The sequence below is a fragment of the Bradysia coprophila genome, unplaced genomic scaffold (genome assembly GCF_014529535.1).
Source record: "Bradysia coprophila strain Holo2 unplaced genomic scaffold, BU_Bcop_v1 contig_247, whole genome shotgun sequence".
Taxonomy (NCBI): domain Eukaryota; kingdom Metazoa; phylum Arthropoda; class Insecta; order Diptera; family Sciaridae; genus Bradysia; species Bradysia coprophila.
Window position 1 is genome coordinate 21074 of NW_023503508.1, and position 24344 is coordinate 45417.

General features: G+C 38.0%; 2 long non-coding RNA genes across 2 annotated transcripts; one reads left to right on the forward strand and one right to left on the reverse strand.

Annotated features, from left to right (window-relative positions):
* Positions 1 to 759: 759 nt before the first annotated feature.
* On the forward strand, positions 760 to 18361 carry LOC119078207. The gene is made up of 3 exons (XR_005087953.1): positions 760 to 772; positions 18024 to 18174; positions 18245 to 18361. It is a non-coding gene; the product is annotated as an uncharacterized LOC119078207 (long non-coding RNA).
* Positions 1444 to 2210, reverse strand: LOC119078206. Its single transcript, XR_005087952.1, has 3 exons — positions 2114 to 2210; positions 1738 to 2038; positions 1444 to 1672 (listed from the first exon to the last, which is right to left on the reverse strand). It is a non-coding gene; the product is annotated as an uncharacterized LOC119078206 (long non-coding RNA).
* Positions 18362 to 24344: the final 5983 nt, after the last annotated feature.

Consider the following 24344-nt stretch of genomic DNA (forward strand, 5'->3'; position numbering starts at 1 on the left):
AAAGGATCCGGTATTCCCTTCTCTAGCGTGATTTACGTGAACGGACTCCGAAAATAAATGTCATGTTTTTCTGTGCTCGTGAAAAAAGTATCAACAATCGAGTTCGCTTTCAGCCTTCAACCGGGGAGGACGTTCGGCCCTGGTAAATACTTTGGGTTCCCAGGTTCCGTGAGGGAGCCCGTCTGGAGACTGGAGCGAGCTCAAATTTGTGTTTTTGTGCCGTTTGATAGAAGAACAGTATTGCGCATAAGGGCGTGTGGAGTGAAGTTTTTTGTAGTGAATTTAGAAAATTTTATTTGCTACGATTTCGTAACAAAATGGCGGCGACGCCATCTTAGAAAGACAATGATAAACGCGTGATAGACATTAGCGCGTGTGACGATAGTTTCCAGAACTATCGAATTGAATAGAAGACATTGGCTGTACACGGATCGGTAGATCCACGCCACAATTTATATGGGCAGAAGCCCATTTGTAACAACAACAACAAGTATCAAAAATTGTGTTTTAAAAGCGTAATTATAACGTAAAATACATGCGACACAGAAAAAATCACACATCAGACAATGAATGTATGAATTAATGTATGGAACTACCGGCAAGCTCCCCTGTATGGACATCGCGGGCTGCGGCACGCAGATTGGATGGTAACAAAGTTCGAGTCAATTTTGGCCGTGCATAAGAGAATGGTCAATCATCGTATTACTCACACAAATGTCCTACGAGTGTATGTAAGTTCTAGGTATACTGCATACATGGGCTTGTTCAGAGTGTGCATGGTTGTATTGGGAGCTAGAAGATATATCGTATATGGGAGTGTGCTGTTAGCGAGGTTTCATGGAAACGCATACCGCATGCATGGATGATAAATTCTTAATAGACACCAACAACATACGCAGTTGGGACTTGAGAATAGACATGTATTGGCGGGAGCACGAGAATGTATCGTTGACAGCATCACATACCTATCGAGGCTCATTTAGTGTACCAATATAGCTGTTGCACACTCCGAATAGAAAGCGTGCGATTGTGTTAATTGCGGGAAATTAACTTAGATGCACGACTAGGCGTAAGAATGAACATTACCATCAATGTCATCAACAACCAAACTCGAAGAGCACGCCACAATGGGCCCAACAAGGATGGCCTCGATGTCCTTTTTCTTGTAAATCCAATTGTAATTTGTAAGAGAAAACTCTTGAATAAAATCAATCAAACCCTTCTCTAGCACGAACGCATTGACATGTTTTAAGGCCCGTGTGATAGGGATATACAGAAAAGTTTCCCGAAAATGTATGGAAAATTTTATCACGAAAATTCACCGAAAAAATTCAAAGAAACTCCCCTCTTATGCTTTCCATTGTATTCATCCATAGTCTCTTCAGGTCGCCAAGGCATATTTGGACACGAAAACACTTTTTACTCGATGCAAAAACAACTACGTACAAGTTCAGAACACTTTACTGGTTTATTAATTGCAAATAATTTTTTTAATTATAAAATGATGGCTGGAATTAAAGAGATTAAATGGATTACATTGTTAATGTTGATACATTCCGTGCCACCGCCAAGTTGATGCACCAAATCTACATATATGGCTGCGATCGCTGCACCAGCACAGTTGTTCCGATTGTTATTTCTAAGTCCACTACAGATTGCTACTGCTGCGCATCTATGGTAAAATAGCATTCAGTGAAATCAAAGAAGTCATCGAAACAAAATTTTGCTTCAACTTACCGGTCATAGTTAGCCTTTAGCAAGAAAACCTGTAACAGTGTATCGAAGAAAATTGGAATTTTGGCTGCGACTTTGAATTCCTCACACAAATGAAACATATCTGCGAATCTCTTAGGATTGTTATAAGCCATATGTTTCAATTGAGCGATGGCACCATCAATTATCTCCTTGCACTCGTTGTCATCAATGATAGGGAAGACACCAGAAAGTGGTGAGTTTTCACCGATCCGGACACCTTCAGTCGCTAAGGCCAAAGCCACTATTGTGGCTAAAATTAACAGTTTCGCCATTGTAAAAGTTCCTGTGGGACAATAGAAACGGATTATTTCCATGTAAGTGTTTGTTAATAGATTTCAGCAACGTTTGGAAAAATTACAAGTGCTCTTAGGCCTTGAAAAAGAAGAAACTCTTTGCAAATCGCCACAAATTACTTAACTGTTCGACGGACTAACAAATTATGAACTGAAATGTAACAGAACGTGGATATTAAAAGACGCAAAAAAAATTCTCTTCTCGATGCAGTTGGGTTTTTAGTGACGCACCCCTGTGTTTGATCAATTGGCATTAGGGAAAAAATATCTACTCATTTGATAACGCAATAGGCGATGTGGCATTGTTTAAGTTTAATCTTCTAAATATTGATCTTTCAAAATTTGCAACAGAAACAACTGAGTAAATATGGAATGCTCATTTCTATGACATTTTCAATTATTTTTTTCACATGCTTATTGTCAGGTAGGATGGATGAGGTAAGACGATGAAAATAACTTCGCAAATACCTAAAATTGAGGTTCTCGAATTTTAACTGATCATGCCGCACGTGACGCAAGTCCACATTTTTTTTGGCGTACACTGCGGAACCAATTAGAGCCAGAAATGAGAACCAAATTGAACCACTTTTGTATGTTATTCGATGCTCGTGTACATTCCTGCATACACACACGCATTCAAAATGCTTGCCAATGGTGACTTTGAAAAAATGTCAAGCAATGAGGTCGATGGGAAAAAGCTAGGCTGTAAACTTTGGGGAGGTAATGCAGATCGCCATTTTATTAGATACCTTTTCACAACCTAACACACCTTTTCCATACTTCCCCAGTACTTCGTACGGGTCTAAAAAATGTCCGTCTGTCTGTCTGTCTGCACGATAACTTGAGTAAAACGCATCCCATTTTGAAAATTCTTTTTTTTCCCCGTTTGAAAATGTCAAAAGACAGGCTAAGTTCGAAGATGAGTGATTTTGGATCGACCCCTCCCGAGCTGTGGCCCAATAAGTGCTATACGGTTTTTCGACGATATTTCCAGACATTGAAGCACTATACTCGTAAATGATACATCGAATGAAAGATATTTACAACACCGATCGACAAAAAAAAAGTTTATGGAAATCGGATGACCGACTCGTGAGTTAGACCCCTTGGTGTGAAACAGGCACAGGGCGGCAAGCAGTTTTTGCTTGTAGGTCGGCCACATTTGAACATATTTCGTCTGTTTTAGCTTTATTAGATAGGTATTGACCGTACCAATCAGGGAAAAAAAAGTTTTTGATATTATGTTCTCCGGAGCGTGAGCTAGGTCTCTTGGAGTGAGCTCTTATCTGGCTACTCGGAAGTACAGTGAACGTGGTGTATTTTGACAATATCTCGAGTAAATTTTGACCGAATTTCATGAATTTTTTTTTGTTTGAAAGGTATTAACGAATGTAAAGCGTCGGTACTATTTCCGGTCTCCTAACAAAATGGCTGCCGGCGGCCATATTGGATTTTAGTAAAATAGAAATATCTTGGGAAAAATGATACTTAGAGAGTTTCTGTTAACATGGAAATAATTTGTTATGTGTGTGGGGTTTCAGGGATTCCATATACGGACATCTATATATACCTATATACAGCTATATTGAGCTATATACAGGCATATAGAGCTATATAATAGCATATTTATCTGTGAAATGTTTATTTATAGTGAAATATAGTTAAATATAGCTGTATATAGCTGTTTAAATAGGAATTTATGGAATTTGACTTCGTACAGGGCTGTCTATATTGCCTCCGGCAATTTATTTGTTGATGATAGCAAGGCAAAGAGTGGATAATGCAAGTGATTTTAAAGCGCGAATAGCTTTTCAGCAGAGAAGAAAATGAAGTAAGAGAAATGAAGAGTTTCACAATGAAGGCTTTTGATACGAATAGGTGTTTCGTACGGGTCGGCGTTAGCTATGTTTTTTATTAGCGTAAAGGGTATGTGAGATATATTTTTAGTTGATTTGACAACCTGTATCAGAATGATTTGTTGTTCTTTTTTTAGTGGATGATAAATGGACGAGTGAAATTTAATTAAAAATTTTTTTTTGCTACTTTCTAGGAATAATTGATTTTTAGACATAATATTGAGATTGGGTCACTTGAATTTCTATTGTATATAATTTGCTATTCAAAATGCCTTCTTATCGAGTGTGGGAAACATTTTTATATCAAGTCATTGAATTTATATTGTTATATACTGTACACCTAGCGACAGGAAAATTTTAATGATACAATGGGTCGTGTAACTAAGTTTGATTTACAGAACCTTTTATCAGGCGCTTTTGTCTGATGCGTGCGGATCTCACGATGTCCTGACAGCTAATTTTTTTAAATGCTAAAGTATGTTGGGTCTTTAAGATTCTATTGTATACTACCAAACGAACCTTTTGTATGGCTGACCATTGTGTTTAGTGTGGGAGAAAACTTTCTCACGCTATAGTGACATATAAACTGATAAAATGCGCGAATATATTAGATCATTATAGTTCTATTGTCTATTCATCAACTCTTTTTGACAGATTTATTGACCTCTATTTTATTGTTCTTTTTTAGTTTGACGTTTAGACTCAGAAACAGGCTATATATTCTTCTCGCGATCGAATGTAAGAAATGTTTTTGTCCAAGATTAAATTGGAAACGATGTTTGCACGCAGCGAAACGGCCGAGAATTTCTTCCATTGTCTCTCCTTGCATGAGCATTGTTTCGTCGAAAACATTCCGCACATATTCCTGCACCTCGTCTATACGATTATTATCCAGATCGTTCAACACTTGAACGTTGTCACAACCACAAATCATTAAAATGTTTTTGATGGTTGGTGGAACGAATAGTTGCAGTTCAGACTCCGATTTTTCGAAGAATGGCAATCCGTCTAACTCAAAAATGGTTGTTTCACCTGTCATGTTGCACAAGTGAATGTCCGCGATTTTTCTGGAATTTTAGACCCCCCTCCCCCCTTGTCCGCACTTTTCCACTACACAAATGTATGGCGGTCACACTTTGGCGAACCCCCCCTCACCCCCATAGTGCGGACGTCCTTTATGGATGACCCCTAATCGATAATTTTTTCTATCGAAAATTAATCAAAAAAATATCGATAATTGATAATTATTGAAATTTGATAATTATCAAAATATCGATATTTCGAGAGGTCCAATAAAAACAGTTAGAATTGTAAATCTATCAGGAATTCCATTTAAATATTTAATACATAAAGAACGCAACAGTGCGCGAAGTTATCATTTTCGATCATTACGACCATACGAATAAGAAAAATTTAATAATTATCGAAATATCGATTTTTTGATAATTATCGAATTTCGATATTTTGATTATTATCGATAATTATCAAATTATTGATAATGATATGATTAATCGAATATCGATAATTTCTTTCGATTGATAATATCGAAAATTTTGGACGCCTCCCATGCCTAGTTATCAGCTACGAGAGTTAGACAATCTAACGGAATGTCTATAGACTATAGTGCAATAAAAAAGGAAACTGACTAATGTCTCTCTTAAATAGCTAAAAAGTATTAGCTACCAGAAATTGGGTTCATTAATGCGAAAAGCTTCTGGCGAATTAGGGGTTTCTATTGAAATTCAACGGGGAAACGCTAGTTGCATTTTGGGGAGTTGATGATTTTTATTTATTGTAAATGTTTGTTTTTGAAAAGATCGTTTTTTACTGGTTACGAATGGTGGAGATGAACGAAAGCGATGAATTGATCAAAGTTTCAGACGGATATATGATGAAAAATGGGAAAAGACCAAGAAAATTGAAAGTAAACAGGAAAGTGGAATCGGAAAATGAAAATTCTCAATGAAAAAATTCGTAAGGCCACCGCCGAGTTTCAAGAGTCGGAAGATGTAGAAAAATTCCTGAGAAATGTTTTGGTCATTTTTCCCAGTCTCCGGTGAGGGAACTGTTCATTAAAAAGTTAAAACTTTGCTAAGACAGGACCCATCCGTTCGGCTTATCTATTTACATAAAGTTTGAATCCCCAATTTATGTCTAAAATCATAAATCTGCTACTTCTTTTGTTAAAGCTACCAATTAAACCTAACGTTCGTTCGATACAAAATGTCTTGTACTTCATTTGTTTTAACATTGTGATATAAAATCACATTTTGTGGAGGTTTTCGCTAATTTTTATCGCCGCTATCGACAACAGATGATGGTTTGCACGCTCAGACTTTCTTTCGCCCTATTATCGATTATTGGCCATTGGTAATTGAACAGGGAAATTAGATCATTTGTTTTGAGTCTGCCGCAAATATTCGCCAGCACCGTTGGGGATAAATTCGCAATAGTCAGTTCATTATTGGTGGTATTTCGGTTGTCGGGGATCCCTAAGATTTTGCTGTACTTTCCGGCGTTTACGATAGGTATTCATTCATTTAAAGTCGATTTAATACAAGTGGACATATCACATAGTGTGTAGTCAAAATAATGGCCATAATATGTCGTCAGTACGTAGAACAAGCAAATAGAAATAAAAATTTCACAAAAATATCACAGCACTAAAAATTGGCTTCGGTCGGAGTCAGGTACTCGGAGAAGTACGTTTCGGAACTGATTGTGTGCCAATGTAGAATCAATTGTACCGGATATGGCGTTGTACATTCGACATTCAAACAATCTCTGCGCACGGTGAGGCTTAAAAATTTTAACATCCAGGTTTTTTTTATAAGTGAGTTGGGGGAGGGACGTTCTGTTCAAGTAAACAAGTTTTAGCAAAATCCCCTGAACTGTTCCTGAGAACCAGCACCAGCGTCAGCCAGGGCTTGTGAAACAGTGAGGACTTAAGATTTACATTGGAATTGGTAGAGGGACAAATTCTAAGATTTACAGTGTAAAAATTATGGCTCTCGATAATTTCTTTATTGAGCAATAGTAGCTAAAAGCCATTTTAAAAGACTGATATCTCCTTTACGAAGCAACCGAGGAAGCCTTTGAATGGTGATCCCAGACTAGTTTTGCAAACCCTTTTGAACAGCAAAAAAATTATTTTTGAATCGAAATTTTCTGTTACGTTTTCAGAGATTGCACTTTTAGGCTACCCTCGGTGAACTTTGGAAGCTTCAATACCTTACTGGTATGAGTATTTTCCGTCAATGTGGTTGCTTATATGGCAGCTTTACAACGATACCAAATATGCCATACTTTATGCTGTACAAGAAATATTGATGAAAAAGTTTTGCATCGATGTCGCTCCACTAGCAAATCTAGAGCTATCTAGAGGAATTATCTATTTTTAAGGAAAACATTTTAATCGCAATATGACTTTAAATGTTTGATAGATATAAGAAAGACATTTATTTGTAATGTCGTCTTGATGTAGTACAGTGCCGTAGAGGCCCACCCATGGAGTTCCTGAGTTTTTTTAGTTTTTCCCATTCTAAATTATTATTTTTGCCGTTGCATTCCCGTTGCACCCTTTTCCGTCAATCAAATGTACATGAGCGGCTGTGATTGTTGCAGCATCAGATTCGTTCGAAATTCAATATCTCAGCCAAACGTGTGATAGCTCGTTGAACTCGTTTTAGGTCTTTTTTCCATAGGAAAAAAAGACCTATTGTGGGCACTTCATCTGTCCGTCCGTCCGTCTGTGTCACAAATCAAATGTGATTGATAAAAGTTAGAATTGCAATGCTACTATGAGCAAACCAACACCAGGCAAATCAATTGTTATTTGTTATCTGGTAACCGATCGCTCATAGCAGACATTGCAATTTGAAAGTTTGGTAGTTGTTGGTAGTTGGACCCCCAAAATATTTAGCAGCAAAGATGTTTCTTACTCGAGAGACGCACACCGACTGACGAAATTATTCGGCCTGCTGGTCTATTTATAAATCGAGTATTTGGTAGTTGACTACCAAAGTGGTAGTTGACTACCAACATGGTAGTTGACTAATACGGATGTTGTAAATATGTTTACTGTTTGAGGAGAGCTGCACACCGACTGATGAAATTAATCGGCTCGCTTGCCTATTTATAATTCCAAAATTTGGTAGTTGAATACCAAAGTGGTACTTGAATGAGTACCAAGTAAACTGAAATTGAAAAAAAAAAAATGAAAAAAGACCTCACCAGGCTTCAGCCGGTCTATTCTTGTTTAAACTTTTTTGGTAGTGGACTTGCGTTACGCCCGCTTACTAACGTGCGGGCATGATTTAGACTTCTACTGCATCGCTAAAAACATATATATTCATAAAACCGGTATATCGCCGAAAGGATCCGGTATTCCCTTCTCTAGCGTGATTTACGTGAACGGACTCCGAAAATAAATGTCATGTTTTTCTGTGCTCGTGAAAAAAGTATCAAAAATCGAGATCGCTTTCAGCCTTCAACCGGGGAGGACGTTCGGCCCTGGTAAATACTTTGGGTTCTCAGGTTCCGTGAGGGAGCCCGTCTGGAGACTGGAGCGAACTCAAATTTGTGTTTTTGTGCCGTTTGATAGAAGAACAGTATTGCGCATAAGGGCGTGTGGAGTGAAGTTTTTTGTAGTGAATTTAGAAAATTTTATTTGCTACGATTTCGTAACAAAATGGCGGCAACGCCATCTTAGAAAGACAATGATAAACGCGTGATCGACATTAGCGCGTGTGACGATAGTTTCCAGAACTATCGAATTGAATAGAAGACATTGGCTGTACACGGATCGGTAGATCCACGACACAAATTAAATGTGCAGAAGCCCATTTGTAACAACAACAACAAGTATCAAAAATTGTGTTTTAAAAGCGTAATGATTGTTATTATAACGTAAAATACATGCGACACAGAAAAAATCACACATCAGACAATGAATGTATGAATTAATGAATGGTTGTAATCGACCAATGGTACAAAACTTTATTTTACCTGGAAGCCAGACTAATTGTAATCGACCAATGGTACAAAACTTTATTTTACCTGGAAGCCAGACTAACTCCAGGGGTGGCGGTATCTAATATGCAGAACAATCACCAAAACAAACAAACAAACAGAGCACAATTACTCTTCCCTTTCCCATGGATCGCGTGAAGCGAAAGTGGAGATAAAATGCTGTTTCGACCTCCGGAACCAGTGGCGGTCAGAGGCTAGCGTGGTCTAACCATCTTCAGTCGTTTCCACTGGTCCGTTACACGAGACAGCAGTAAATTTTCTGATTGAACTAGTAATTTGAAAATTTACAATAAAAGTTCTGCCACCTTTCGATGGAAATTCCGAAACTTAGTGAGAAGCTACTACGAAAATGTACCCACAAAACGTAGCTCAACAAAGAGAAAATTCATTTCAATCAAAAAACAAACACGGAACAAAAACCTACGTAAAAACAAACTAAAAATCACTCACCCCACCAGCTCATACACGGATCACCTCACTCGCTTCCACACAAAAAATCCACTCGCCTTCACACAAAAACCACTCAAATTTCACACAAAATAAAAATACAGAAAACCGCAAAAACACACAAACTAAAAACATTGACACTGACACTAACAAAACTGCACGACCACTAATCCAAAAAGGAGAAAAAACCCGACAACGAAAAAACAAAAAAACCAAAAACGAAAACAGAACGAAAAAACGAAAAAACGTTGTAATCGACCGGTGGTACAAAACTTTATTTTACCTGGAAACCAGACTAATTCCATTGTAATCGACCAATGGTACAAAACTTTATTTTACCTGGAAGCCAGACTAACTCCAGGGGTGGCGGTATCTAATATGCAGAACAATCACCAAAACAAACAAACAAACAGAGCACAATTACTCTTCCCTTTCCCATGGATCGCGTGAAGCGTTGTAATCGACCAATGGTACAAAACTTTATTTTACCTGGAAGCCAGACTAACTCCAGGGGTGGCGGTATCTAATATGCAGAACAATCACCAAAACAAACAAACAAACAGAGCACAATTACTCTTCCCTTTCCCATGGATCGCGTGAAGCGAAAGTGGAGATAAATTGTAATCGACCGGTGGTACAAAACTTTATTTTACCTGGAAACCAGACTAATTCCAGGGGTGGCGTTATCTAACATGCAACAAAAAAATTTTACTCACAAAAAGAGCCTGAGCTCAGAACAAGTAAAGTTTAATCGAAGACAGCTAAACAAACAGAGCAGAATCACTCTTCCCTTTCCCATGGTACGCGTGAAGCGAATGTGGAGACAAATCGCCGTTTCGACCTCCGGATCCAGTGGCGGTCAGAGGTTAGCGTGGTCTAACCATCTTCAGTCGCTTCCACTGGTCCGTTACACGATACAGCCGCAAACTTTACGCTTGAACTATTGTATTAAAGTTTGTTCAATGAATTTCGTGCCACCTTACGATGGAAATACGGAAACAATTTTCAGAAGGCTGCTTCGAAAAACATCCCTCATACGCAGCAGAACGGAGTCAATCGAAACAAAGTTAAACAACATCAAATCAAAATCAAAACCCCGAAAAAACCACTCAACCACTTGACCTTAAAAACTTTTCCGAAATAAAGACCCTCGAAAAATCAAAACTCTTGAACGTCCTCAATCGTTTACCTTATACACACTCTGCGCGCCAAGCCTAAAATTTCCATAACCGCTCGCCATTCGACTGTTCGTTCGACACTCCGTCCGCTTTCCTGTTCGATCTTCCGTTTGACTTTCCATTCTATTTCCCGTTCGACTTTCCATATTTCACCTTGCTTTCGTTACGAAGAGCCACTTTCCTCCTTTTAATTCGTCCTTCTTTTCACTCTTTGACAATTCAAATTACTTCACCAGCAGAGCACTAGGCAATTCTAAATTCTCAGGCCACTTAGCAATTCTAAAACCTCATTCGAACACGACAAAACTGATCACTATTTCATCGCACCTAAACACACCCGGAAGCCGGAAGCTGGAAAACTCGAAAAAACCAAAATCAAACCAAGGCCAAAAAACCTCTGACAAAATTCAATTTATTATTCATCATTTCAAAATCCTTCCGTAAGCGAACACTAAATCCGTCGCGTTCCTGTACCGCTTCACCTCACCAGGATATTCTGAAATACTGTGATCCGGAAACTTTTTCACATGAATTCTTACTGCTGACTTTTCGTTCAACGTTACATGTTCGAACGTTCTTTTCAAATCCAGATTTTCGGTCCTGTAAAATTTCTGAAAATCGCAATCTTCACAAACCACGCTAAAAATCCCATATTTTATGTCAGCAAGTTTAGTCTTGTCCTTTAGTCTTGAATATATCCACTTCCTGTTTTGTTTCATTGCTGCCGGTGCTAACTTACATTCAACCTTGTGTTTCTTGATTATTTTCTCGGTTTTCTTGTATATTCTACTGTTATCGAACGGAAATGATACAAACCTTCTGTATCCACACCGTTTCACCTTTGATTTTGTTGAATTTTGCGTCCTCTTGTCCGATTGTATCTGTGATCTGATTGCTATTTCCATTTCAAAATCAAAACCATTGTCCACACTTCCAACCGATGAGACTTCTGACACATTACCAATCGACGTTAACACTTCTTTCAAAATATCCTGAATAAACCCGAACGGATACGAGCTTCTCCTCAAAACCTTCCTCAAATTCTTTACGGTTATACCAAACAAAGCCGGAGATGTGACCGCTAATGCATGCCTTACAAATTCCCGTACGACGTTAACTTTTAAAGCTTTCGGATGTGACGAATGATAATTCAGTATTTGCCGCGCACTGCATTCTTTTTGCCACCATCTCGTTAGAATTCCATTGTCACGATCCCTAATCACCATCGTGTCCAAAAACGTTATTGACCCTTCGGCTGACTCTTCACTACGTTCCACTCGGAGACCTTTAATTTTCCCCGTAATTGAATCTTCTATGTACGTGAATAATTTCGGATCCAACGCACCAGCCAAATCGTCGACAAATTTATACAGAAACGTTACGTCGTGCCTTCCGATCGTTCCCAAAGCTTTTACAGTCAAATAATTAGTTCCTATTTCTGCCAACATTTTCGATAGACGGTTACCCATTGTGAGACATTTCGTTTGACGGTAAATTTCATTCTTATACGTGAAATAAGATGAATCTTCAACCAACAATGTAATCGCTCGGATGAACAATTCTACTGGTACGCAAGTCGTCCTTGAAATTTCTTGATAATTCTCTTCAATTATCTTCTTCACAAACAGAAATGGAACTTTGGTAAACATTGACACGTAATCCCAGTTTGTTAGTTTGTGCAATATTGGAATTGTTTTCACTCCTCTGATTCGCTTGACAAATTCTTCTGAATTAGTCACTTTCACCGTATCAAACAGCTTCGAAATTAATTGTAGTTTCTCCAAAATCCATTTTGATATTTTCCCGCCCCAAGCATCAGAAGCTGCAATTATTGGTCGTGTCCCTTCCTTGTGTGACTTTACCACTATGTACAATTTTGCTGCTATATAAGGCTCTGGTTTCATGACGCAACTCTTTAATCCATTTTCCGAGTCTTTTTTCAGGAATATATTCAATGAAATTCTCAAATTTTCATACTTTGGTTCTACAATTTTTCGACAGTCATCGATTGTTCCGTCCTTCCAATGGTAATACGTGTGATTTTCTAAATTTTCCTTTATGTGCTCATTGACTTTTGTTTCGTAAACTTCTTTGTCCATGATAATGACCTTACCACCTTTGTCAGCAGTTGAAACAATTATGTCTTTGTTTGCTTTCAGGAACATCGAACATAAATCGGCTTGTTGCCTAATAAACTTTTGAGATTTTCTACACCTCTGATTCGATTCATTCCCCATTTCGTCATCCAATTTCCCTATGTCGCTTCTAACCATGAACCACTGATGGAACTGATTGCATTCATCCATAACTTTGTCAAAACCCACATTGAATTCTTCTTTATTTATGACGTCTCCTGGCAAATTAACGAATCTGAACTTCGGCCCTAAGCTGACTGTAAAAATCACTGACAAAGGAATTTTCGACGCGGTCAGGATCACAACATTTTCTGGGTTGAACGATATTCCAAGGTATTTCAATTTTTCTTCAAACATCTTCAATTCATACTCTTCACGACTGCGACCGTGCTTGATTGTAATCGACCAGGTAAAATAAAGTTTTGTACCATTGGTCGATTACATTGGTCGATTACAATACCCCTGGAGTTAGTCTGGCTTCCAGGTAAAATAAAGTTTTGTACCATTGGTCGATTACAATGGCTTCCAGGTAAAATAAAGTTTTGTACCATTGGTCGATTACAACCAGGTAAAATAAAGTTTTGTACCATTGGTCGATTACAATTTAAAGAAAAGACGAAACTTTTTGGCCAGTTTTTGTGTTTGGTTTTTATTTTGGTTAGTTCTGTTGTTCGTCGCCGAGTCATCCGATGATGGAAGAACTTGAGGACTGTAACACCCAGTCCATCGATTTTCCGTTTGGAGATTCTGGTTTGTGTTGATCTTGCGGTGTTGATGGATTTCCAGTTTCCTGTCACTTGGTGGTTCCATTGATCTTTGGAACGGATCGCGTTGGTTCATTCTGTTTTGGAAGTTGTTGCTAGTAAGCCGCTTTTTGAACGACACCAACGGCAGTGAGGATCGGCACCACGAAGTTGCATGGTGGTATGCAATCCACAGAAGTCTGCCTGAATTGACCAGCAGATACGCGCTACGGCTTCGGAATTCGGACGAACTGGTAGAGGGGTTGAAATTGCAGATGCTCGAACTGCTGTAGTAGCGGCTGCGTTGGCTTTGCAGGACGACATCGTTTGAACTACGGTGCGATCTCTTGACATAACCGGAACTGATGTTGATGATAAACGGCTTGTATGAGCGACACAATCACGACTTGTCGATGGAGAAGCGTAATGATGTTGTGCGTCTGCTAAAGAGTATGCAATTGCGTTGCTCGCGAGTTGCGACTGAATAATTTAGAGTCCGAGACGAACTTGCACTATTGCTTGAATGCACATTGGAACGGCTCGAGTTTTGTTTAAACCCGTACGAAGTACTGGGGTCTTATAGGTTTACGCATCCGTTTGTAACACGTCGAATTGGACTCCCTGAGTAAGTGGAAACCTATTGTGGTTGTCCATAGATGCCAAATCAGCGAAAAAAAAGTCCGTCCGTCTGTCTGTCTGCACGATAACTTGAGTAAAACACACCCGATTTCTAAAATTCTTTTTTTTCCCGTTTGGTAATGTCAAAAGAAAGGCTAACTTCGAAGATGGGCGATTTTGGGTCGACCCCTCCTGAGCTGGGGCCCAATAAGTGCTTCAGGGTTTTCCGAAGATATCTCCGGACATTTAAAAGTTACATTTACAATACCAATCGACAAAAAAAAAGTTTTTGGAAATCGGATGACCGACTCTTGAGTTAGACCCCTTGGTGTGAACCAGGCACAGGGCGGCAAGCAGTTTTTGCTTGTAGGTCGGCCAAATTTGAACATATTTCGTCTGTTTTAGCTTTATCAGATAGATATTGACCGTACCAATCAGGGAAAAAAAAGTTTATGAAATTATGTTCTCCGGAGCGTGAGCTAGGTCTCTTGGACTCTTATCCGGCTACTCGGCCGTACAGTGAACGCGAAGTATTTTGTCAATGAGAGATGTGCGGGCCGCCCGAAATTCGCCTACCCGACCCGGCCCAGCCCGGCCCGTCCGGGTTTGGGTCCGGGTTTCAAAAATTAGTCGGGCTCGGGCGGGTTCGGGTTTCAAAAACAAAGATTCGGGTTGCCCGGGAATTTCGGACTTTTAAAAAAAATCAGAACGTTCAGGTTCAGTTCAGGCTAAACTTACATTTAAGCGTCTGGAATATTGTTAATGTTAATAATGTTAATTGTGATGGAGACTTAAAGAAAACTTTTTTTTTTCAATGATCTGTTAAGAGATTCAACTTTCATTGTCATTCGAACATTTTGAATTTAAAGAGAATTAGGCTCTATCATGGAGACTTTCCAATAACTACATAAAATTCTCACAGAGGTAGACACTGTAAACACTGAAAAAGGTTTTAATTGTGCCATTATTGCATGACTGTCAATAAAATTCGGTCTTTCTGGCCAGTCATATTTTATGGATGATACGTGAATTACGTAATCTGAATTTTTTTCATAAAATTATGAAAAAAATCATTATTTGTGCAATTTAATTTAAATAATAACATAAATAATGCGCTAAGCGCAATCTGAAAAGGTAAACATATTTGTGATCAATGATCATCATGTGATATGAATGAAAATCTTTACAGCATTGGGCAAGGATATAAATGTTAGGCTAACCTGTGATTTTGTGAAATATGTTTGGTTTAAATGCCGATCAACTTTTTGTAATTTTTAATATGGGCAATAAAAAAAAAAAATCAATGTTGTGTTTGTATATACTCGTCATCGTCCGTTAACCCTTGTGTATTTCTACGTCTTAGTTTGATGAATTTGATGAATCATCAATTTTACTGTATTATTTATAGAACCAATGAAAACGTCGATATCGAGGCTGAATTTGATTTTAAAAAAATTCGTTGATTTCACAGATAAATTTGATTTGTTGGAATTCTGGCGCGACCACGGTAAACACTTTCCGGTCGTACAAAAAATTGCAATGCGTGTTTTGGCAGTACCAGCGTCAGAGATCACAGCGGAGAGGGTTTTTTCAGGGGCGGGATACGCAATGAATCCCCGACGAACTTTGCTGGATATCGATACTTTATCGGACACCATTTTCGTCCAGCAAAATCTCACCCATTTAAAAAAAGACTGATACGGTTTCGCTTATGTTGATTTTTCATAATTTTTTTTGTAAAATGACTAACTGATTCGATACAGGTAAACTTCCTTTAAATTTAATTTGTCATCTTTTTCTTGTGAAATTGAAAGATAAAGAGATCAAATAAATATTTTCAAAATGTTGACTAATTTATTGTATTGGATGTCAGGTCAGATGCGGACACTTATTTTTGTTCAAATATAACAATTTTAGGTTTTTTCGTTCATTTAAAAAATACGGGCCGAGTTGGGCCGGGCCGGGTCTTACTTAGAAATTCTCGGGTCGGGTCGGGCTCGGGTTCAAAAAATTGGATCGGGCCGGGTCGGGTTGGGTATTGAAAAAAGGTCGGCCCGCTCATCTCTAATTGTCAATATCTCGAGTAAATTTTGACCGAATTTCATGATTTTTTTTTGTTTGAAAGGTATTATTAAATGTAAAGCGTCAGTACTGTTTCCGGTCTCCTAACAAAATGGCTGCCAGCGGCCATATTGGATTTTAGAAAAATTGAAATATCTTGGGGAAAATGGTACTTAGAGAGTTTCTGTTAACATGGAAATAATTGGTTATGTGTGGGGGTTTTAGGAATCCCATATGTGGACTTCTATATATATCTATATTGAGCAATATACAGGCATGGAGAGCTATATAATAGCAAATTCAAATGTGGAATGTTTATTTATAGGAAAATATAGATAAATATAGCGGTATATAGCTGTTTAAATAGGAATTTATGAAAGTTGACTTCGTACGGGGCTGTCTATATTGCCTCCGGCAATTTATTTGTATATGATAACAAGGCAAAGAGGGGATAATGCAGAAGAAAATGAAGTAAGAGAAGTGAAGATTTTCACAATAAAGGCTTTTGATACGAATAGGTGTTTCGTACGGGTCGGCGTTAGCTATGTTTTTCTTTTCCCTTCAAGTTTATCAGAAAATACTTGGACTGTCTTGAAATTACTTCCAAAGGCCCTTCGTAGTTAGCTTGCAGCGATTTTTTAATCGCAACGGTTCGGACAAAACATTAGTGCAAGCACTCAATTCTTTGTGAAGAAAAACCGTTTGTTTGCTGTGCAATGATGACGAGACTGGTTGCAGTTCGTTCATAATGTTTTTTAGACATTGGACATTGTCGAATCGACAAAGGAAGTTTGTGTTACGTTTTTGCCGTGGTTCGTTTTTTCGAAGTAATTAAAAGGTAGTCTCAACGTGACGTGCTATCCAACTGTGATTGACAGTGTCCACTTTTGTGTAGGAGTGACCACCCCCTCAATTTTCGTATCTCTGGATGTGAAGCAGATAGAGAGTTAGTTTCTTCGGCAAACTGGTTCGGTATTGAAAGAGTGGTTGTGTGGACGTGACCTCAGTGTCAAAACGGTGATGTCAAGTGTATGTTCCGAAGTAGGTACCTGCTAAAAATAGTCTAATTTTTTCTTATTTGGATTGATATTGATTGATTCACTTACGACGAAGTTTTTTTTCCAATGAATTCATTTTCCAATTGAACTGTTATGTTTTCCTCGAGGTGTATGTTCCTCAGTCCTACGGAAAAAAAAATTGTCAAATTTTTCAGCATGTACGGACTTGCGTCACGGCCCTAACGTAGGGCCATGAAAGTTTCCAACAGAACATTGATGTAACTAAAACATAAATGATTTTTATTATAAAATGCACTAAGGCGCAGTCAGTAAAAAAACGAACTTTTCAAAAGAAAATATTACAAAAAATTAACCTTTTTTTTGAAATCAAATAAAAAACTTCTTCCAGAGAACTCGTTGATGGCAATGTATTGAGAACTGATATCGCGTTTCCTCGTTGAACGTCAATGCTTAGCCTTTGTTTGAGGTATAATGTGTATAATGATGTAACTCGTCTCTGCGCCGCCTAGTCTGTTACACTGGTCTCACAATCCAGGAACAAAACTTTCAGATTACCTACCGATTTATAGGCAATTTGACTAAATATCTTCCGCTTCGAAAGACTACCCGTGTGTCAGGATGATGAGCTTAAGAAAACAGCAGGGACACGATTGAAATTTCGATTTATTTTATAAATATTTCAAAATTTTGGTTTTGTCCACAATCCAAATTTTTGGTGTTGGCCACAATTTTATAAAAAACACCAGCGACGTCTTCAGTTTGTAGAACCGGGTAGATTTTTAATTTCTAAATTTACTAGCTGCGACGAGGGGTAACTCACTTCTAGATTAAATGGATTAAATGGATTAAATGGTATTAAATGGATTAAATGGATTAAATGAGAAGAGAATAAATTTATTAAAATAAATAAATTGTGCTGCCTACTTACAGAAGGTTGCTAAAAACACAGCATATCGATCTATCACAGTTGACAATCTTAATTCTAACATTTTGTTGAGGTAATTTTTCGTCGTTATTTACATATTAAGCTAAGCTTACGTCAATTATAAACATGATTCGTTATTATGTGTATAGTCTTGATCAAAATTTCCTCCGACAAACTTTTCAGTCGCGTCTTGTCTAACTTAAACTCATCAAACAAATTAATTACACTTGCTCCGAATGATCCCCGGCTGCCGAACCACAATCCTCGGACTGACCATTTCCTTACTCCAAATGTGTTGGCGTATTTCTCTTCGTAGAAAGGAATGCATTTTTTGTATATTTCTTCTTTCTCCTTCTGTACTTCGTCATCCTGTTGAGGGTTACTCGTTTCATACCGTATTGTTGGGTCGATTATGTATGCATTTGGCAGTTTGGGGTGGAACGCCACAATATCGCTGAACCGTGATTGACCTTCGGTGTCCAGAGCATGCACTTCCTCAAAACAGGTGAAGCCTTTTGCTTTCAGAAGTCCGATCAATATGTGCTTAATGCAGTGGTGTCTCGATGTGATTAGCAGGTTGTTGTGTGAGCAGCTTCCCGTTACATGTGCAATGGTTTCACTCTCTCTGTTGCATTTTCTACAGAGGAGGGAAGTGCTTCCAACTCCTGGTACTCCATTGAGAGCCGCATAGTTGCAGTTAAGCTTGATTGCTGATACCCATTCCGATGATGATAGACTGTTCTTGTTGTAGATGAAGTCGTTACTCGGCGTGTGGTTTTTAAACTTTTCTACGCCAGAGCCCTGATATTTCAGAGCACACCATTGGTCGAAAGTCTTGTTCCGAAGAGCCGTTCGAAGAGTTCTGGATGTTTCGCCTTCAACGTTCAGCTTTCTGGTGCAGTCGCTCATTTCCTCCGTGCATTGTGAAATGCTTTCGAACAGTCCATCGTTCACTTTCGAAAGTTTGTTTGCGATGGCGAAATGTTGAAGATAAACTTCCCATGATGCTCGGAATAGTCCCAGACCTCGAAGCCTCCTTGGTGCATAGAACATATGATCGTTCGTACGCATTGGCAGACCGATTATATCTTTCACCGTTCTACGTATCATAACATCCAAACCATCTGTCACGTAATTTGGTATTTTGTTCAGTGGTGCTGATTGAAGTGGATACACCAATGTCGGGAAGATGTACTGATTAATGACATTGAGTTTCTGATCTGGCTTCAGTAGTGGCGAAGTGGATAGCATTTTCAGGTTGGCGTTGAACTTTCCGATGCAGGAGTTGTCGAAAATCAATTCCGAGTTGAAGGAACAACCAAGGTATTTGATTCTGTCATTTTGTTTGACTCCAACGATCTCGCTTCCGTCGCATAACCGTAGTGAATCCTCCATCAGATTGCCATCTTGGATGATGATTGCTTGACTCTTTGACGCGTTGATATTCAATCCAATTTTTAACAATAAATTCTTCACCAATTCTATCGTACGTATTGCATTGGTTTTGGTCTCTGAAGTGACTGCTTGATCGTCTGCAAATCCTGTTAGACATAGCGGGTCGTAATCGTCGTTGAGACTAAATCCATTGTTCTGTGCGTATTGTGGATCGCATAGTTCTTCATACAGGTAGTCAATTGCTATGTTGAACAAGATTGGTGATAACGGTGCACCTTGGGGAACGCCTGTTTTGATTTGAATTGGCTTCGATGATTCATTGCCAATAGACAAAACGACGAAGTTGTTTAACAGAAGACTCATAATCAGGTTGTGTAGATTCTCTGAGACTCCTTTCGAACCAAGCGATTTTGATATATGCTCATGACCGATGTTGTCGTAGGCTTTTGATAAATGGATTTAATGGATTAAATGGAATAAAAATTGGATTAAATGGATTAAATACGAAAAAACTTCATTTTACAAAATACTGTAAAAGTCTTAAAAATTGTTGATTTTGATCGAACCACGTACTACAACTCATACTACAATGTTAAAAAGCGAAAAAAATCCACTTTTAGGAGTTTTTGGTGTAAAGTGGATTAAATGGATTAAATGTATGCGAGCAGTCTTTTTTTTCGCTTTGAATAAATAAATAGATATCGTAAAATGGATTAAATGGATTAAATGGATTAAATAAATTTAATACCATTTTTAACAAAAAAAAAATTTCCTTTACCTCACGAGTACTTAAACGAGCTGGTGATCGTGCAAATCTATTTTTCGCAATTACTTTACAAATTTTTCAGGTGGGTAGCCTAATTATTTCGGTAAAACTAAAATTTTTTTTTTGGATTAAATGGATTAAATGGAAGTGCGTCACCCCTCGAGCTGCGATTTTATGTTAAAAACGTCCTCGTCTGTACGTAGTAAACAGCCTCAATCAAAGCACCTAGCAGGGTAATAGAGGTTTTTACACGTCAAATAGAGTAGTTTTTTGATACCAATAATACCATTAGCAGCCTTAATGGTAATTTTGCAATGACATTATGAAAAAAAAAGTTTTAAAATATTCGCATACTTCGAGTAAAGTACTACTTTATGTTTTTATATTACCCTGCTAGGTGCTTTGCCTCAATACATTAGTCGGCAGTAATTTTCTTAATAATTAAATCCACAATCCACATTAAATTTTTTAGTTATTGTGAATGGTCTCAATGAGAATAACAGTACATGCCATTAGATGGCGTATGATTTGCAACATGTTTTTAAAGAAAATGGCGCAACATTTTATTACTATGGTAAGTATGAATCAATTATTTGTGAGGTAGGTAGGTAGCATGAGTATTGATGAATCTTTTTAACTAATTTCAAAGAAATATTTATCGTTTGACAATGTTGTCAATCGAATCAACGGAGATGATTGTTCAAGTAAATGTGAAAGCCAAATATTTCTGAAATAATTTTAGCTAGAATGAATAGAATATCATGAATACGCAGCTTATCTTTTACTTTTCAAATCTAGTTTTTAAAATGCGTATTCGTGAAATTCTAGTTAAATAAACTTTGATAATTTCTTTGGCAGATAAGCAGTACATTTTTTGTGTTTTTATGCAACTGTGGCGTTCATCACATCGTCAATGAAAATCACTCTCAGAAATATTATATTTAAAATTGTTTAAATTATCTAAGTTTTCATTTGTAAATGTTTTGTATAAATACGATTGATTGTTAGAAATAAAATCAGATCATTCTGAACTCTCACCTAGTACACATGTTTCTCTTGTGGAAAAGACTCTATTAAGAATTCACTCACCAAGCGCATTAACAAAAATTAACATTATTGCGCTATTTTTTGAACTTATTAGTTTTCAATGGTGTGCCATCCGATGGAATGTATTGCAATTGTCAGTGTGGCCATTCTCAATATCTAGTAAATGTAATATGGATTGTGGAAGGAGTGTGGATTTAATTTTTAAGGAAATACTGCCAACAATTATATGATCTCAACTTTGTTGTTGGTGTACGCAGGGCGACTTTGTGAAGCCATAGATGTAGCTTGTGCTCGAGATTGGAACAATGCAGTTCCATCTATCTGCACTATTCTGAAATTTCCGATAGTAAACGAAAATGAGCAGGTGACTATTATCGCTCGGCGACCAGAGATCGCAGAAAGCCTGTACATTCAAGTGAATACCGTGACAAGACTGCATGCATCATTTTTTGAAACATTTCCAAATTTGAATAGAGTGGTTATTAGCAGAACGCGTGTAAGCCGAATCAACCGGGCTGATATGCAGAAGGCTGTTAACGTAGACGACTTCGATTTCAACAATAACGAGATCGAGGTTGTCGAGGACTTTTCATTTTCTGGATTAAACAGAGCTACACAACTGAATTTGAGTGGAAATAAATTAATTGCAATTCAACGAAACACCTTCGATGGACTAGTGAGTCTCAAGAACATCTATCTAGGAGACAATCCGATCAAAACCATTGAAGACGGCGCTTTTAATTTCCCACAATTGGAGATATTATCCTTGCAAAACACTAAGTTGACCACACTATCACGCAATTTCTTCCGAGTGAATCCGCCATTAGGTGAGTGCTACATGTCCGGAGACAGCTTGACAACAGTTGGTGATTTCTTCGATGGTATGAAGAACACACTGAGCTGGATCGATTTGAGCGGAAATCCCATCGATGATTTAAGTTTCACGAAGTTTGCAATGTTCCCCGTGTTGAGATTTCTATACATTGCTAAAACTCCGTTCAAGATCGATGGAGATTTATCTACTGCCGAGTCTGCAGAATCAAAATTGACTAGGATTTTGGTATCCGAAGATCAACTAAGTCATGATTTCATCATTAAAGTTCATCGAATTTTCAAGAATCTGTCTAATTTTTACATCCAAAGAACTGAACATAATATAACTTTTACCGACGACGATATTGAGAAGATCATTCCGGGTGTTCATGTATACAGATTTGTCTGATTTGTGAAAATTTTGTAAAATTTACAGTTTATTTCAATTCAAATAAACATCGGTTACGGCATTCAAAAATTCATTAAAGTATACTGAAATTTTAGTGAATTCGTATCAGTTTTACTCGTTTAACTCTCTCAATTTTATCTCGAAATAGCCCCGGACGAAATAACTCCCGACAAAATAACCTGGACGAAAACCACGTTCACTGTACGGCCGAATAGGCGGATAAGAGCTCACTCCAAGAGACCTAGCTCACGCTCCAGTGAACCGAATTTCATAAACATTTTTTTCCCCTGATTGGTACAGTCAATACTTATCTAATAATCTTATTTCCCTACAAGCAAAAACTGCTTCACGCCCTGTACCTGGTTCACGTCAAGGGCTCTATCTCACGAGTCGGTCATCCGATTACTTTTTTTCGTCGATCGGTATTGTAAATACGTTTCATTTGACGTATCACTTACAAGTGAAGCGTTTAAATGTCCGGAGATATCTTCGAAAAACCAAATAGCACTTATTGGGCCCCAGCTCGGGAGGGGTCGATCCGAAATCACCCATCTTCGAAATTAGCCTCTCTTTTGACATTACCAAACGGGGAAAGAAAGATTTTTCAAAATTGGATGCGTTTTACTCAAGTTGGAGAATCCACAGACGGACAGACAGACTGAAAAAAAAGGTTATAACAATCTGATGACCGACTCGTAAGTTAGAGCTCTTGGTGTTAACCGGGTAGAGGGCGCCAAGCAATTTTTGCTTCGTAGGTCAGCCAAATTTAAATCAATTTTGACTACTTTTGCTTTAATAGATAAGTATTGACCGTACCAATCAGGGAAAAAAAGTTCATGAAATTCGGTTCACCATAGCGTAAGCTAGGCCTCTTGGAGTGAGCAAATTTCTGGTCATTTTGATAATTATCGATAATTATTAAATTATCGATAACGATATGATTAATCGATTATCGATAATTTCTTTCGATTGATATTATCGATAATTTTGAACGTCTCCCATCCCTACTCACGAGTCGGTCATCCAATTTCCATAAACTTTTTTTTTGTCGATAGGTATTGGAAATACCTTTCATTTGACGTATCACTTACAAGTGTAGCCTTTAAATGGCCAGAGATATCTTCGGAAAACCTTAAATCACTTATGGGGCCCCAGCTCGGGAGTGGTCGACCCAAAATCGCCCATCTTCGAACTTAGCCTCACTATTTTGACTATCTTTCAGGAAAAAAAAAAAATTGAAATCGGATTTGATTTACTCAAGATATCGACGTGACAGACGGACGGACAGATGGACAGACGGACAAAATTTTTATTGCAGATTCGTCATCTATGAACATAGGCAAACACTTTGCCCTTACCGTCTGCTTCGAATTCCATTAATTACACACGGCATCGTAATCCTATAAGCCCCTTCGTACTTCGTACGGGGTTAAAAACGACACGCAGTCGACACGAACTTTGAATCCATTCATTGTGATTTAACATTTTTGGCCACCCATGCCTCAATACAACTAAAAAACGAATTTTCAATTTTACGGCTTACCCGTCGCCATTGTCGCGCAAAACCATTTTTCCTTTCTCTTTCAGTTAAAATATTTTTTGGTGTGTGTGTGAAATTGCGAAGGATAAAATCCTTACTTTGATCTTAGCATACTTTATGTCTGTTCCGAACTGAATCGAAAATCTAACGAATTTGATGGATGAACTTTTTTCGCTTTATTTTGAGACTATATAACTGCCATGACTGCCATGGAGGGAATGAAGTTTAACGAGGACGTAGCAGTAGATAAGATAGGATTAGATAGATCAATCTTAAGGCTGAATGAATCGTGAGTTGGAAGCCGAAAGAATTG